Source organism: Macrobrachium rosenbergii, chromosome 1, assembly GCF_040412425.1.
Source record: "Macrobrachium rosenbergii isolate ZJJX-2024 chromosome 1, ASM4041242v1, whole genome shotgun sequence".
Classification (NCBI taxonomy): domain Eukaryota; kingdom Metazoa; phylum Arthropoda; class Malacostraca; order Decapoda; family Palaemonidae; genus Macrobrachium; species Macrobrachium rosenbergii.
The window spans coordinates 45,844,358-45,862,075 of NC_089741.1; the positions used below are offsets into that span (position 1 = coordinate 45,844,358).

The 17,718-nt window shown below is 33.8% G+C and overlaps 1 pseudogene; it reads left to right on the forward strand.

The window, feature by feature from the left end:
- The window catches only part of LOC136840381 (uncharacterized), a 57,398-nt pseudogene that overhangs the window by 32,398 nt on the left and 7,282 nt on the right, over nucleotides 1-17,718 (forward strand).

Sequence of the window (17,718 nt, forward strand, 5' to 3'; positions counted from 1 at the left end):
TGACGATGGCCTGATACTGTTGAAATGAGAATGCAGTAAACTTAATTAAAGTAAACTTTTTGCGTCGTGTAATACCGCCAGGCAAACGAATTCATTTCAGGTCAGGCTGGGAGTTTAACCTTGGTATTGTGGCACGCAGTCCCTTTTAGATAGAGTATTCTCAAACTTTAGAGCTCTTTCTCTAGTGACTGTTAGTTCAAAGGTGCGTACTCTCCCCCCGCCCCCCTTCGCTTGTTTGGCTTAAAAGGACCTTTGCAAAAACCACAGGCCTTTAGCCGTGGGCTGAGCTGAACCTTGTTAAGAGGAATGGTGCGGATATAGTTAGCTTTTATCTCTCTGTCCTGGCGTTCCAGGACAAATCAAATGAACATTTTTACTTCCATGAACTTTAGTATGGTCCCTTGAAATTATTAATTTCCAGGTTAGTTTTTACTTATGAGTGGAAGGGTAAATTAACTCTACAGAACGATTTTTCCACAAGCAAAAAAAAAAAAAAAAGATAATTATCAAAGTTAGCAGGCTTTGATAGACAAGGGATTTCAACGTCAAATGCCTGTCACAAATCTCATACAAAATTGACTCTCAGGGTGCTACAAGAAGTCAGCGCTAAGAAACAGTAAATCACAGTAAAACAGTTGTGTTTATTTTGCCTTTACTACAAACGCATATAATTTCCACGTTTATTTGTAAAAATTACCTGAAGTAGATTGAGTACATTGTTGTCCTCTTTTTGTTGTAATATTTTGAGTAATAACATAATTTTTAAAACATGCAAGGTTTCAAAGGCGTCCTGGGAAGGAGAATTTCTCTATTCAGTTCCTTCCAGATTTCAATCATATCCAAAAATAATATTAGGTAATAAGAGGACTAATATGGTCATTTCGGTATTAGAATTAAATTATTCTGGTAAATGTGACCATTAAATACTATATAAAGCAAAAAAAAAAAAAGTTGAGGTGTATATTACATTGATGTCGGTAATTTTTTTTTTATTTTGGTTTTAGTAAAACAGTTTTTTGAAAGTTCCAGCGATGTTCACATATGAACTGAAATAAATCACACGAGAAGAAATAAAAAATATTTCCTCTTTCATTTCCCCTTGCCTTTCAAGGCTTTCAGTGGAAGCTGATGTTCACCTCTTTTCCCAAGGTATTCTTTAGACCTTGGCTTTTCTCATACTTCACACGACATTTTGTCTGGTTCCTAAGGCTAACCAACAAATCATCTGGGATTAGGTTACTAGTCCGATCCACATTTTCACCCTGGTTGCAACCCACCACCGTTTACTAACTGCCAGGTTCATAATTCGCAGTGGATTGCCTTGGAATTTAACCAAAGTCCTCTTGCTGGTGAGACGATGCATATATATTATATATATATATATATATATATATATATATATATATATATATATATATATATATATATATATATATATATATAGATAACACGTTGAGTTTGGTTATAGTGTAAAAATAAACAAATAACAATTATTATTAAAATATAGCGCTAAGTTACAAAGCATCTGTATTTCAAAGCGTCAAAAATAATTCGAACCCTTAATGGAATTCAACGACTTCCCCCAAGTCAAAAAATTAATTCAAACACATTTACGTCAACTGATGCCAAATCCTTTATCAGACTGAAGTGCGAAGCGATAATTACCCTAATCCGGCTTTCAGCTTCAACAATGTGAAGATGCCAGGGTACGCAACACGCCATGAAGTTCGTTAGTGCAGAGAGCGCTAACCCTACTCTTGTTTCTAGGTCTGTAGGAGACATTATTTTAATAGTGAAATAGCAGGCATTTACCTTTTTTGTGTTTATTGTTCATCTTCAATTTAGTAAATATCTTGGATATTCAATAGAGAGACATTATTATAGTAAATTATGAGCGAATATATTTTATTTTAAAGCGACTCAAAGTTAAGGGAAGGAGGTAATATTCAGAATATATTTAGTTACACATTATATATATATATATATGTGTATATTTTATATATATATATATATATATATATATATATATATATATATATATATATATATATATATATATATATATGTGTGTGTGTGTGTGTATGTGTTAAGTCTGATTGACTTGGGTCAGCAGTAGAGAACCATGTGCTGACCTGCAGTGGCACTCTGCTGCAAATGCACCTGGGTCTGTCGCCGATCCAGGCATGGGAAACAGCATGATAGGTTACGGAGTCGATCCGCTTGAAGTGCCCAGGTTCCGGTGGGGTATGTGTGTTGCGATACGTGTATCATCCCCATGGGATATTTATGAGAGGGACAGTGACACTCGCTGGGAGACTGCCTTGATCTTGAGTGGCTGATATGGGGTGCTTTTATCTGTGTAGTGTTTTGAAACACCGCCACTATGAAGATACAATATCCGGACCATAGAACATTAAGGTAAAAGATCACTTGGTGACATTTATATCTTTTCCAGACTTTAGAGGGGAAACTCGGTTGGGGAAGCAGAGAAACTGATCGATGTCTACATAATGAATTTTCCCATTTAATGTCCATTTAGACATTTTTCGGTTTTGAACACGTGTGACAGTGAACAGTTATTTCAGTTTTTAATATAATGATATGTTTTCTTTCAACAGGAATTGAGTTTCATTCTGAGAGGACGAATATTTGGGAAGGGTGTTTTTACTCTTACATACTATATGATTATATATTGTGCTCGGGAAAATAGTGTAGACCTTATTGCTTTGTTTGATGACCAGGTGTTATTCCACTAGTATTGTTTTGTATAGAATTGTTGATAGGCTTGAGCAAACAGTATTTCTTAGTTATGTTTTCCATGGATGGGAGATTGTAATCACTCATTCATGACCTGTAGCTTTTGCTGAATCACTTTCGTTAAATTTGCAAATAAAGACTAGTTTGCCCCAGCCGTCATGTTTAATTTCAGTAGCCTTTGTTTTAAGATAGATACATGTGAAAAGAATCTGACAAAGGAGAAGGGATTTGCTGACCTAGGATGAGCCACGGCTACCACATCTCTTTAAAGAAGCAAGATGATTGATTCTGTTCTGAAAACAGATACACCAATAAAAATGGCCCTTCTGACCCGGGAGAGCCATTAACATATATATATATATATATATATATATATATATATATATATATATATATATATATATATATATATATATACGAACTATTCAGAGTTGCAAAACTTAACAATGGACTAAGTATATTACTGTCCTTTTGTTCTGTCTTTTGAAATTAAATGGTTTTCATGATTTGCAGGTTCAGGGCATTCTGGTTTATTCCGATCGTCGTGTTTTTTAGCGTCGCAGTGTATTATAGCGTGAGATATAAATCATATTTGGTGGTTACGGTAATGGCGCTTAAAAATCGAATAGGTTAATATCTTTCAATATGATATTGGTTTTGAAATAGAGGTAACAAATGCATGAGACGAAAAATAAAGGTGAAAGTGATGTTATGTTTTTGCGACTAGACTCCAGGAAAGGAAACTCACATTTTTTATCAGAGAATCAAACGAAAAAATTCATTAGACTATGGAACTAAAGTCCTTATTTAACCGTTTTTCTCTGAAAATAAAAAATAAGAAAAACTCCAAGCGATCAGAAACCGTAACAAAGAAAATTGGAAGGAGAAACCGAGTAAGAACCGCTCCAATTCATTTCTTCCTTCCTTTTATCAAAAGTTTCCGCAGCACTGAACGATGTTGGTTTTCTCAATGCGAAACTTCAAGAGGGAGATAAATTTAATTTTGAGCGTTTTTCCGTGACGGAATATAGTCAGAACAAAACAAAAAATGAACACAGTTTCTGCATGTCGTTAAACTCTCTCTCTCTCTCTCTCTCTCTCTCTCTCTCTCTCTCTCTCTCTCTCTCTCTCTCTCTGTGGCTATGAGTAATTGAGTTGCCTTTCCTTTGGCGGAGGAAAATGTCTTTTATGACTTGGGTAAAGTTCAGTACATTTCTGCCCTTCCTCTTGGAAGACAACATATTTGTTTTCTGAAAGTGGGTGTGTGGTCTTTTTTTAATTCCTTTTAATTAAATATATATGTAAATTTGTCTTTGTCTTTGCAAGGGTGTGTGTGTGTGTGAAGATTGGGAGAGAAAGCTTTAGAAGAAAATTAAACTCCACAGAGAAATCAGAAGGAAAGCCTTGTATATTCATTTTAGTATGAAATGAAAACAGAGAGAGAAAGTGGTAACATAGGAGTCTGCTATCATGTAGTTATTTCGGTTACATTACTGAAGTATTGAAATTTAACCCAGAGTGATGAATAAAGGGCTTGTTTGTTTTTATGAAAAATTGCAGGTTCATGTTTATATATATATGTGTATATATGTATATATATGTGTGTGTATGTATGTGTGTGTATATTTGTATATATTATATATATATATATATATATATATATATATATATATATACATATATATATAAATATATATATATATATATATATATATATATACATATAAATATATATATATATATATATATATATATATATATATATATATATATATATATATATATATATATATATATAATGTGTGTGTGTGTGTGTACACATGCATAACAGTCATATTAGGGAAGCTTTTTTACCTTTTAACTAGATTATATAGATCGTATTTTATATTGGAAAATGTAAGGACGTGTAAAAAAAAGAAATCCAGCAAACGAAAGAATAGAATTCATTTTTGTTTACCTTGTTTTTCCGGTCATTGATGTTGTACACTTCCTTTGCAAGCACTTATATTTCTCTCATATTTAAGTTAGTTTTTCAGTTTTCGTAGATTTATTGCATAGTAATATCTTTTGCAACTAAATCAACTATTACCCGCTGATTAACAGACAAACTCGAGTCTTAAGTATTAAGAACCAATTTAAACTTGGTGACGTTTACCCTTGTGCATCAACATTTAGCAGTTATATAATCACTATTTCCTAAGACCTACAGTCCTGTTTATAAAAAAAATATCTATTGAACACAAAACTATTTCCGTCATTTTTCCATACTTACAATTTTCAACTTCCCGAAATTTATATCGTTTTCAATTCGCAACTTCAGGATGAATTTGGACTTAGAATTCTCTCTGGGAAATGTCCATAAAAAAAAAAGGCCTTTTTGGGTTACTTTCAATTTCCTTGACTCTCATGAAATATATTTCTATTTTAATTCCGTAGGTGTACCGACTTCCTTTTTTTCAGTGAGAGATTAGAGATATTTTTTACGGAAAGTTGACTACATAATATTTAATTCCTTTCCTCATCAAGGAAAATGGAATGTAAAATTTATATCCAAATGAGTGGTAAGGCATGGTAAAGTTTATATTGAATATTTATATCGGAAAGAGAACATGATGATAGTGATAAAAGAGAAAAAGAAAGAGAGCGATTTTTAACAACTCTGAGAACATGATGATAGTGATAAGAGAGAGGGAGAGAGAGAGAGAGAGATTTTTAACTCGTCTGGTCCCATGGTTTCATATCCACAATAATAGCTCAGTTTGCCCTTGGCAACGGAAGATTTAAAGTGTAGAAAACGAGCACATTTTTTTTATAGTCTTCCTCGTCTTTTCCATCCTACCCCCCCTCCTAACCCCACGACATCAACAATCCCCCTCCCTCCCCCATCCACCAACCCACTTTGTAGGTTCAGACTTTTCTGTTCCGCTTGACCAACTGTTTTGTTCTTTGCTTATCTTTAAATGGCGTCTTCTTATTTCAGTTGAGTCTCCTTCGTTTCCGGGATATCAGAAGACGTTTGTTTGCTACCATTCGTTAATGGAAATCGATATAGAAGAAAAAGTGTTTTCGGTGAATATCTTTAATGGCGGAAACTTTTGAAAATGTTGAAGACTTGGTCTCGCAGCGAAATTTAACTTTTATATCAACATATCTTCTAGAATTCGATTAAAATTATTTATTTTGTGGTTTGTGTTGTCAAAATTCAGCAAAGTCCATGATAGGCCTATTAACAAAATCGAGCTTTATTTGTGAGTAGGCTGTTACGTAATTTGAATGAAATGTGTTCACGTGTTTTCTCGAGTCGTCTATTGATATATTAACAGTAGCGAAATCGCCACTACTCCAATAACATTATAAACGAGAGCAGTGATATTATATCATAACCGTAACATTCTTGTAAAAAATTACCGTCAGATTCCTATTTGCTTTCCCTGTATGGAAAATCCAATAAGAGATCTGGCCCCAGAAATTTTCCTTTCTATTTGTTGTATACGTTCCAAGGTGTCTCATATGGCAGAAATCAGAAAAGTTTCTCTCTCTCTCTCTCTCTCTCTCTCTCTCTCTCTCTCTCTCTCTCTCTCTCTCAGACAATTTCTTGGAATGACCTAATGGAAAAATCCCCTCAAGCTCAATACGGATACATTCCTTCGATGCTGTTTTGAACATAATGAAAGTCGAAAAACCCTATAGGTATTTTTACCCTTCGGCTTCAATGGAAGAATCTTGTAATTAAGGGTGTTAATTGAAAAAGACATAAGAGAAATGTTTTCCACTGAATGCTGGAATCTATTTGGGTTAAGAAAAGGGAGTCAGGGAGGCGTTTGTAGGTTTGGATCTTAAGATTTATGTCTGTATAGATCTATTCATCTATACATCTATACAGAGAGGGTGATGAGGAGAGCAGTATCCCTGGCTGTCTGTTTTTATTGTATGAAGGAATTACCTTGAAGAGTTTTACGAATAGTATTTAGACTGCGAAGATGAAAAATTTTGGAAACAATCTTAAAAACGTCCCGAAGGTGATTATAAGTGACATTATTAATTTTCAAAACAATGAAATTCAGCCACAGATACCATTTATGAATACTAAGGGTGAAGAATGAGAGAGATAAGTTGAAGGAATTATAGAAAATGGATTGACTGACCCAATCGAGAAAATATTGAGAGATAGGATGAAGGAATTATAGAAAATGGACTGAAAGACCCAATCGAGAAAATGTTCAGGTACTTTGCACAAGATGGCCCCAGCATTTTTCGGCAATGCCATTATTATTCTCCCACCTTCGATTATCGTTGTTCCTTGTCGAGAATAATAAATTTTTCTCCGAGAATGCAGCTTTGTCATGATTTTTGCGAAGTTCACAGCGAAACGTTTCGGAATATTCACCCGGTGCTAAACGAAACGATTTGGGATATTCTTTTCCCGTTGCTAAACGAAGCGCGTTGGAATATTCACCCGTTGCTAAACGAAACGCTCTGGAATATTCACCCGTTGCTAAACGAAACGTTCGGGAATATTCACCCGTTGCTAAACGAAACGTTCGGGAATGTTCACCCGTTGCTAAACGAAACGTTCGGGAATATTCACCTGTTGCTGAATGAAACGTTCGGGAATATTCACCCATTGCTAAACGAATCGTTCGGGAATATTCACCCGTTGCTAAACGAAAAGTTCGGGAATATTCACCCGTTGCAAAACGAAACGTTTTGGAATATTCACCCGTTGCTAAACGGAACGTTTTAGAGTATTCACCTTTGCTAAATCTTTTTTCAGCAAGTAAATTTGCATATGGTGCGCTAGTGCGTTCTAAGGATTAGCAGTGAAATATAAAAATTGTCTGCAATTAGCTCTGAATACTTGAAAAAGAATGGCGCCTAACATGCGGCTCTTTGAAATAATGGGAAAGACTGAGATGCTTAATAATATTAACATTTCCCCTACTTATATTCTTGCCAGTAAATTAGATCTTGAAATATAGTATACTACAGTTTGCTAGAAAATATGATTTTAGATATGCAGCTTTTGTGAAGGAGAAAAACTGTGGGCAAATATATTTAAACACATTTCCCCTACTTATATTCTTGACAGTGCATTGGATTTTGAAACAAAGTATATTCTAATTTTCTAGAAAAATTTATTTTTAGATATGCAGCTTTTGTGAAGGACTAGAAAAATTACGGGCAAAGGCCGAGATGTTTAAGAATCTTTAAGCTTTTCCCCTGCTCATATCCTTGCAGAAACCTTCGAAAGTGATGATATGACTTGATTGTGGAGCGAATAATGAGAGTATAAAACTTTCCAGAGGATCTCGTCCTTTGATCGTGGGAATAGACCGGATTTCTTACATTTTTATTCTTCTTCTTTTCCCAAACTCTCGCAGCCATCTACTCTCGCTGCATCTTATAAAAACGGAATCACGACTGACGCCTCAGTCATTTACTTCCATTCCCATCGCCATTCTCCCTTCCAGGTCGCGATAAATCAACAAAAGTGGCGTTCCAGCTTCCAGCTGACTCAGTCAGTCGATCGGTTGCGACGGGAGGATCGAGTCGTCCTCATGAAGAGACTTTCAGCCGGAATTGGATTCAAATTCCAGATCCTTTTCTCATTTTCCGTTTTATGGTTCGTCAGCATCTCGCTGTTGCGACCCTGAATTATTATATTCTGTTTGTTTAGGGGGTTGCGTAACGGAGTTACGTAACGGGGAAACAAACTGCTGACGAAGTGAGGGTAGGACCCCTGAAAATTGGCCGCTGAAGGGTAAAAAGTTTTCGGAAAAAGTGTAGATGTTGCTTTTTTTTTAACTAGTTTGAAATTATTCTATAGAAATTTTGGGGGGAAGCAAAATTCTTTTTTTTTAGATGAGGGCGCAGTTTTTTTTTTTTTCTTAAGAAAGTCGTAGCTTGGCACAAGTTGAAGGTAGAAAGGGGATACAGCCATAATCTTTGGAAGAAATGTATACATGTATAAAAGTGTGATGTGTATGCTAATTTGTTTAGACAAGTATAAGGAAAGAAGCACATTTCTTGATGTAGCTAGCAAGATAATTTGTGTTAGTTTATTGTCTTTTGTCGTCGTCTTCTCCAAATGAAATGTATTTTTTGTATACTTACACATACCTGGCTTGATGAAATTTGTATGAAATTCACCCTGTTCAGTGCTCGTTATTTTCTTGTATTTCAGAAACTAGCAGTTCTCTTTTCGTACAGTTATGCTGATTTATTTATTCAGTATTGAGGGTAGCATTGACTGTATTGTGTATTAGATCACATATATTTTGACATTCTATTGTGACAGCATTATTTATATAATATTACTGGGAAAATGGCAGTTCTGGTGACGAAGAGGAAGGATGTTAGTGTCAAAATTCTTATGATTTATGATATAGACTTGAACGAGGTGCTAAGGTTAAATTTCCCTTATTTTACAATCTTGCAAATAAATCTGCAGTCTGTTAAGTAGCCAGAAAACTACACGCATCAGTCGAACGTATTATCATGTTTATTGTTTTCTTAAGTGTTTCCATAAGGCAGGTATAAATGATTTTACATCGCCGCATATAAAGTCATTTGTTTGAGTTTGTTCATGTTTCTGTATCGCTCACAAATTTATTTCAGATATTTCGAGGCACCTCAGTCTCCTCCTTTTGACTCTGTTGCTGACTTTTCCCGAAATGTAATCAACATGGATGAATAACCCTTTCAGCATTTTTGGTGGAATATCTTTGCGGGAGCTCGTATTTTTTTTATTTTTTTTTTTTTTTTTGTAGAGACATTTTTAGATGAGAGTTTTACATCCCAGTAGAACTCGACTAAAACAATACCCGTGTGCCACCACTTTTGAATGGGTTCAACTTAGTTTGCATCTGTGAACACCGTGTTGGTTTTTTTTTTTTTATCACTTACTCTGTGTGTGTTTCCTGTATATAGCCTTTGGTTCCTATGCCTTTGTTATTTTTTGCCAGTCGTTCTATGCCTTTGTTATTTTTTGCCAGTCGTTCTATGCCTTTGTTATTTTTTGCCAGTCGTTCTATGCCTTTGTTATTTTTTTGCCAGTCAGTTCTTGTGTGCCAGTCAAGTTTTAGCGATTTATTTGTATGAAGAAAACTGGTTTTATTTGTCTGAACCGTTACATGAACTGTTTTTAAGTGGGTGTTTTTTTTACTGAAGTGGTTGTTTTTCTGGTGAGGAAGAGGTAAAGGAGGGGTCATGCCACTGGGGCTTGCAGCTTCATTCCTTGCAAGCTGAAAGGAGGTTGTATTGCGAAAAATAGTGTTCAGCACACTTTTGATATCAGTAATTTACAGGATTAATAATATATATACTATTCAGTGTTTATGGAATGAACTTCATTACTAATTGTCCAGAATTGTTTTCATTTGGAATTTTATTATTAATTAAATGGGATTTTAGACGCAGTGACTTGGATAAGAAACTCACTTAGGAAATAACAAAAGACTCAAGAAGAATTCAAAATAAAAGAGCAGTTGTACAACTTGGAGCTTGAGGAAGAACGAAATGGAAATAAAACATCACTATCTCTTCTAACCAGGTTAATTAGACTTTGAAATTTTTGTTCCTTCCTAATAGAAGCATTCGTCTTTGAAGAACTGGAGGTTAAAAAGGATAGATTTCCCAATTAAAGGCCAGAGTCATCCTAGAGTTGTTGTTTTTTTTTTTTTTTTTTTTTTTTTTGAAAAGTAGGTTTTTGTGGCCCCAAGTTTCAGTTACAATGGTGTTTACGGAATTGGCATCCCGGAAGAAGAGAAACTCATTTTGGACTGCTTCGTTCTTTTCCTTATTTTTCCTTTTTAAAGAAATCTCACTGACTTCTGTTAAGAACCAGTAATAATTTTGATTTTATTGTTACTGAGAATTGTTTATGATATTTTTATTGAGTCTCGACTTATCGGTCTAGTTTTCTGAAAAGAAAACGATTGTGCCGGTTTTTTCTGTCCGCACTTTTTCTGTCCGCCTCAGATCTTGAAAACTACTGAGGCTAGAGGGCTGCAAATTGGTATGTTGATCCTCCACCCTCCAATCATCAAACATATCAAATTGCAGCCCTCTAGCCTCAGTAGCTTTTATTTTATTTAAGGATAAATTTAGCCATAATCGTCCTTCTGGCAAATATATTGGGTAGGCTACCAGCCACCACCGGGCCCTGGTTAAAAGTTTCATGATGAAGATCACCGAAAGATAGCTCTATTTTCGGCGGTACTGATCATACGCTACAGCGGCTGTACAGAAATCTCGATTGCCGAAGAAACTTCGGCGCATTTTTTACTTGTTTATACTTTCTCAGAGTAATGGAGTGAGATGCGTTTAGTGTTCGTGGTAAAAAGATTTGATGTTGGTCGTGAAAAGAAGATGATACAATTTGCAGACGATGCTCCTCTAATTTTAGTCATTTTCTTGTCCAAAAGGTAAGTTTTAATTTCGTAATAGTTTACAAAACAAAATAGTATAAGAGCTATGTTACTCTAATGCTTGGTCTTAGTTCTGTATCATATTATTTATTATTATTTGTTCAGTAGATGAAACTTCTTCAAACGGAACAAACACACAGGGGGCCATTGACTTGAAATTCAAGCTCCCAACAAATGTTGGTTTCAATTTCCCACCGCAAACCCCACACTGCAGCAGTAACTGATCATGATACAGAGCCAGTGATTTTTCATTGTCCCTGGAGAGACACGAACCCGCAACATCTGAGTAGCATGCCACGACACTAACCATAATTCAGTCTAGTCAAGTCAAGCCGCGAAAAGGCACTGAGCGACTGAATCCGACCTTTTGGTACCCAAATTAGGTTTTCATTATCTTGCTTTTAATTACCTAATGTAAATGCTCTTACTGTTAGTAAGAGGAGGGAGTAGTATAAACAGTGTTATTAATGTGCCTGAATTATGAGTGCTTGAATTACGAAAAGCTATATTGTTATTATTTTAATCCTGATTGAATAAGAATGAAATCCTCTGAAGAGAATCGTGCATAGTTTTAAATCATCAGTTGAGCAGCTTATTATTTTTCTCATCACTTTCTCAGTATGTTTATATATATATATATATATATATATATATATATATATATATATATATATATATATATGTATATAATATGTTTATATATATATATATATTTATATATATATGTATATATATTTATATATATATATATATATGTATATATTTATATATTAATATATATATATAAATATATATGTATATATATATATATAATATATATATGTGTATATATATATATATATATATATATATGTGTGTATCTTATGTGTAATTTGTGTGTATGCCATATTCTTTTTAGTCTGATGAGAGCCAAACCCGATAAATGTCATTTATTATCTCTCTCAGAGAAATAGGCTCTAAACAAATATTTCTCCTGAATTCTCTTGTGAGAATGTAGCAGCATTTGAGCGTCTTGTTCTTGGAGATAAAAACCCATGAGTGGCACATCTGAAATCTCGGCAGATAAAATAAATAGGAAACTCTGACCGTCAGAAGATATTTGATCTCAGTCAGTTTTCTGATTTTAGCGGGAATTCGCATCAACTTGGTTTTGCGTAATGGTGAGTTCTCGCTCGAATGATTCTCGCTGCGATTATTTCGTGATCATTTTTCCTCGTGCAGATTGAAACCGATGGTGAGGAGTGAGAGGCAAGAGTATTTATCCACATCACCTGAATATATATATATATATATATATATATATATATATATATATATATATATATATATTATTGTGTGTATGTATGTATATGTATGTATGTATATATACATATATATATATATATATATATATATATATATGTATACATATACATACAAATACATGCAAATATATATATATATATGTATATATATATATATATATATTATATACATGTATATATATAATACATATATATTATATACATTATATTAATTTAATATATACATAATATATATATATATATATATACACATATTTAATATATATATATATATATATATATATCTTATATATTTATATATCATATATATATATATATATATATATATATATATATATATATATATATATATCATATATATATATATACAATATATTGTTACAGGTATTATATACAGTACATATATATACATTTATAATATTCATTTCGCTCTCTTGGTAAGCAGAATACTCGCATAACAGCAGCTATTTTTTTAAAATAGCTTTCAGTTTCCCTTCAGTATTTTCCTCTTGCCTTTGACGGCAGTGTGTTGTCATTTCACCTTATCATTTTGCCTGAGTCCTTTCTTATGGCAAGGTAATCGAGATAAAGTAACAAATATAAAAATATTGTATTCTCTGGCATATTTCCTGAAATTTTTCATGGTTTTTCTGTACACAGACACACACACACATATATATGTGTGTGTGTGTGTATTTATGTGTATAGATATGTATGCATGTAACAGGTGAATAACAATAATAGAAAATTTAACAACATTAATTTCATGATCCCATCTTTATAGTTTATAATTCTTGCTTTACTAAAATCATTGCACGCGCGATATAAAATTTATGTGGTTCAGCCGAGAAACATGGTTCTCCCATAAATCTTGCAGAGAAGAAAAACATTTCCTTCGGTGCCCTTGTTGTCGTTGAAAGGAAATGCAAAAACCGAAAATGTATGATTCGCATAGAACCGTGCAATTTTTCTCCCGAAGGGATATCTTTAGAGAAAGACGACCGATTGATTGATCGACGCCAAATTCTTCTCTTAAATGATTAATGAAGGTTGGTGCTTTAGATGATCGATCAGTGTTGATGCCTAAGTGAAAACTGTTGTTCCCACAGCATGACACAGTTTTAAACACCTTTACAGAAGTCTTGTTAACGATTTGTCAGCCCACTTTTGTATATTCGTGTGTTGCTGTTTGTATGTATTCATGCATGGATAACTTTGCGTAATGCATATTTGCGTCTGAAATGTTTGCTTGTATGTTACTTCTAAGAATTACTCTTCGTATTACCTCAGATATTTAAAAGTAAAACTCCTGTTCCACGAAAGGAAAATAAGATAATTAGTCTTAGTTCTTTTCGTATGAGCTCTTTTATTTGCAAATTATATATGCATACAAATTTTTATATGGCATGACCATTATTTATTTTTTCAGATAGATATATTTACCGTTTTAAAAGCCACGATGCAGCTGTACAGCAGTTGATGTATGCTGAATTCAGTTGCACGTTAAATGGTTGAACCTCGTTTATTCAAAAATTTCCTCTGATTTAAATTATTCACGATAATTTTTGCCCTGAATTTTTTTCTCAAATTACTTTCACATTTTTTTTAGAATTGTCAACATATTTACTCTGGCTTATTCAAGAAGGATATAAACAAAATGAATACACTGAGGAGTTAACAAAAAAAAAAAGAAAAAACACACACTGGCAGTCTAAGTTTACTGAATTCAGTTAGACATTATATAGTTGAACCTTGTTTATCGATATTGTTTTCTTGATATAAATCATTAATGATAATATTTACCGTATATTTCTAAAAATTACATTCAGTTCTTTATTAGAACTGTACATATATTTACCCTAACTTATTCCAGTAAGATATAAATAAAATGAATGCACAGACGAGTAAAAAAGAAGAGAGAGAGAGAGAGAGAGAGAGTAAAAGAGAGAGGGGTATATCTTAGTTTAACCCAGACCATTGAGCTGATTAACAGCTCTCTTTAGGGCTGGCCTGAAGGATTAGATTTATTTTATGTGGCTAGAACTCAACAGGTTACACAACGGCAGGACCTACAGTCATTGTTGAATCGAATCCACATTATGACGAGAGAAATGAATTTCTATCACCAGAAATAAATTCATCTAATTCTTCATTGGCCGGTCGGAGAGTCGAACGCTGGGCCAACAGCATGCTAGCCGAGAGCTCTACCCCCCCTCCAACGAAGAACTGAGAGTGAGAGAGAGAGCTCCTGATGTGATCACATGAATCACCCACATCCATTTTTGTGAAGCGTAGTGAGACCAGACCCTTTGCTAGATTGCCTCGAAAGTGTGTGGTTGATGGAAAATCGATCGTTTCTGAATTTCTATCTCGGTCCTCTTAGAGAGAGAGAGAGAGAGAGAGAGAGAGAGAGAGAGAGAGATTTCCTATTTTATTATATTTTTTATAAATTTTCGTTTATATGATTCAGTCTTCATTATTGGAAATATGATAACCGCAGGTTAATATTTTGTACCAAATGTTCATTATATTTTATATTCTTTCCTTTCGTTGATTCGATAGATTGAGTCTTCGTTATTGGAAATATGATAATCACCGGTTATTATTTTGTACGAAATGAATGAGAGAGAGAGAGAGAGAGATTTCCCGTTCATTATATTTTATATTCTTTTCCTTTTCGTTGGATTCGATAGTTATCGTTTATATGATTCAGTCTTCATTATTGGAAATAAAATAGTCACAGGTTATTATTTTGTACCAAATAAATTGCGAGAGAGAGAGAGAGAGAGAGAGAGAGAGAGAGAGAGAGAGATTTCACGTTCATTATATTTTTATATACTTTTCCTTTTCGTTGAATTCGATAGTTTTTGTTTATATGATTCAGTCTTCATTAATGGAAATATAATAATCACAGGTTATTATTTTGTACCAAATGAGAGAGAGAGAGAGAGAGAGAGAGAGAGAGAGTGTTTCCTGTTCATTATATTTTTATAAACTTTTCGTTTATATGATTCAGTCTTCGTTAATGGAAATATAATAATCAAAGGTTTATTGTACTCAAATGAATGAGAGAGAGAGAGAGAGACCAAATAAAGAGAGATAGAGAGAGAGAGAGAGAGAGATTTCCCTGTTCAATATATTTCTATAAATTTTTCTGTTTATATGAGAGAAATATAATAATCACAGGTTATTATTAGAGAGAGAGAGAGAGAGAGAGAGAGATTTCTTCTGTTCATTTATTTTTATATTCTTTTCCTTTTTCGTTGATCTGATAGTTTTCGTTTATATGATTCAGTTTTCATTATTGGAAATATGATAATCACAGGTTATTGTTTTGTACCAAATGAATGCGAGAGAGAGAGAGAGAGAGAGAGAGAGATCACGTTCATTTTTTTATATATCCTTTTCATTTCAAATGGAGTTGATAGTTTTCGTTAATATGACTCAGTTTTCATTGCTAAAATATAAAATCACTTTTCACAATTTGATATCAAGCAAATTACACTTTGAGTAGAAGGTTAACTTCATATATAAACAAAATATCATTTATATAAAGCGGTAAACATTGTAGAAGCTTTAGTGCATGGGTTCGTCCACTATCCAGGACTAAAAGCATAAATATGACAGTGATTTATTTCCTCTTTTCTCAGTGATTTATTTCCTTTTAGGAAAATAGTGTACTGCTGAGAAAATATGTATACTTCCGTATTTTTTCAACATTAAAGTCTCCTCTGCTAACAAAGGGTAGTTCCTGAGAAAAGACGAAGACAGTGATCATAGCCACATTCATACTTTTAACTTTAGCGCCTTTTGCATCTGTTGTGAATCCTCTGGGGAAGGAAATAACCCATAAATGGCCGATATATCTCTGTTTTTGAGGCCAAAGGTAACCCCATATATCAGGTCAGTCAATTTACCATTCACTACTATCGGAGTGGTAGCGAATGGTGTGACCCGTGCATTGCTGCCTTGTGAAGTGTCAGTGGTTCGGGGTAGTGTTGGAGAGTATCCGCAAGAAGAGGAACGCCTCTTGAAGGGCTAGGGTCCACTAGACGGGAGGAAAATGACAGAAGAGTCTGTTCATAGTAGGCCAGTGCCATCCACTTCTTCAGTCGTGTGGATTGTAGGGAAAGGAAAGGCATTCTCTCAGCCCTGAGTGGGTGGAAGTCACGAAATAGCTTGGATCTGGGAGTTTGCATCCCCATGTTGTGTAATATTTAAAAATTCGATCCAAAATAGAATATATTAATACAAATACATATATATATATATATATACACACATATATATAAATATATATATATATATATATATATATATATATATATATATATATACATATATATATATATATATATTATTTATGTATGTGTATGTATGTGTGTATATAATAAATAAATATGGAAAAGTCTTACTGTGTGCATCATTAAATAGGAATTGTTTTGTCACCAAAAAGAATGAGAATATTATAGAGAGAAAGGAGGTAGTATATCAGATAGGCAATATCAAGGACGGTGTAGAGTCTTAACACATTTATGGAATAACCTGTCTGTATGCTCAGTAATACATAGACACAGTCTATTTAAACAATTTGTGTTTCATAAGGTAATTCCCAAGTCGTTTACGAGATCCAGGAAAAGGAACGGGTTTAACTTTTAAATGTTAACGTAATAGCCTTTAAAACCGTCCAGTGAAAGTTGATATCAAATTACAACTTTCAATTCATATTGCAGTCAACACAAAGAATCTTGCTTCCCCACCCACACGCGATCAAAAATCAGCTTCCGGATCCGTTTCTGTCGCGAAACTTTGAAGAAACTGGATGAAAAATATACGCCTGAGAGTGTCGTGTGTCGTCTAGGTAGCAGAAATTGTCTCTTGATATTTTTGCAAGCTGCCAATCACGAAATAAGAAAAAATACTCATTGGTAGGTTGGCTCCCTGAAGGTATCTGGAAATTTTACCTCTTTTGCGTATTATTTACGTATTACTTTTAATTTTTCCTTTTCTTTTTTTTACTTGACATATGAGCGGAGAGGAAAACACAGTTAGGAATATGCAGATGTAGGCACGCGTGCAGATTCAACTCCACACACATATATTCCAATTTTTGTTGTGACTTTTATGCCATTTATCGACATTGTAATCTCTCTCTCTCTCTCTCTCTCTCTCTCTCTCTCTCTCTCTCTCTCTCTCCCCACGCCTTTGTCATTCAGATATCTTATCTA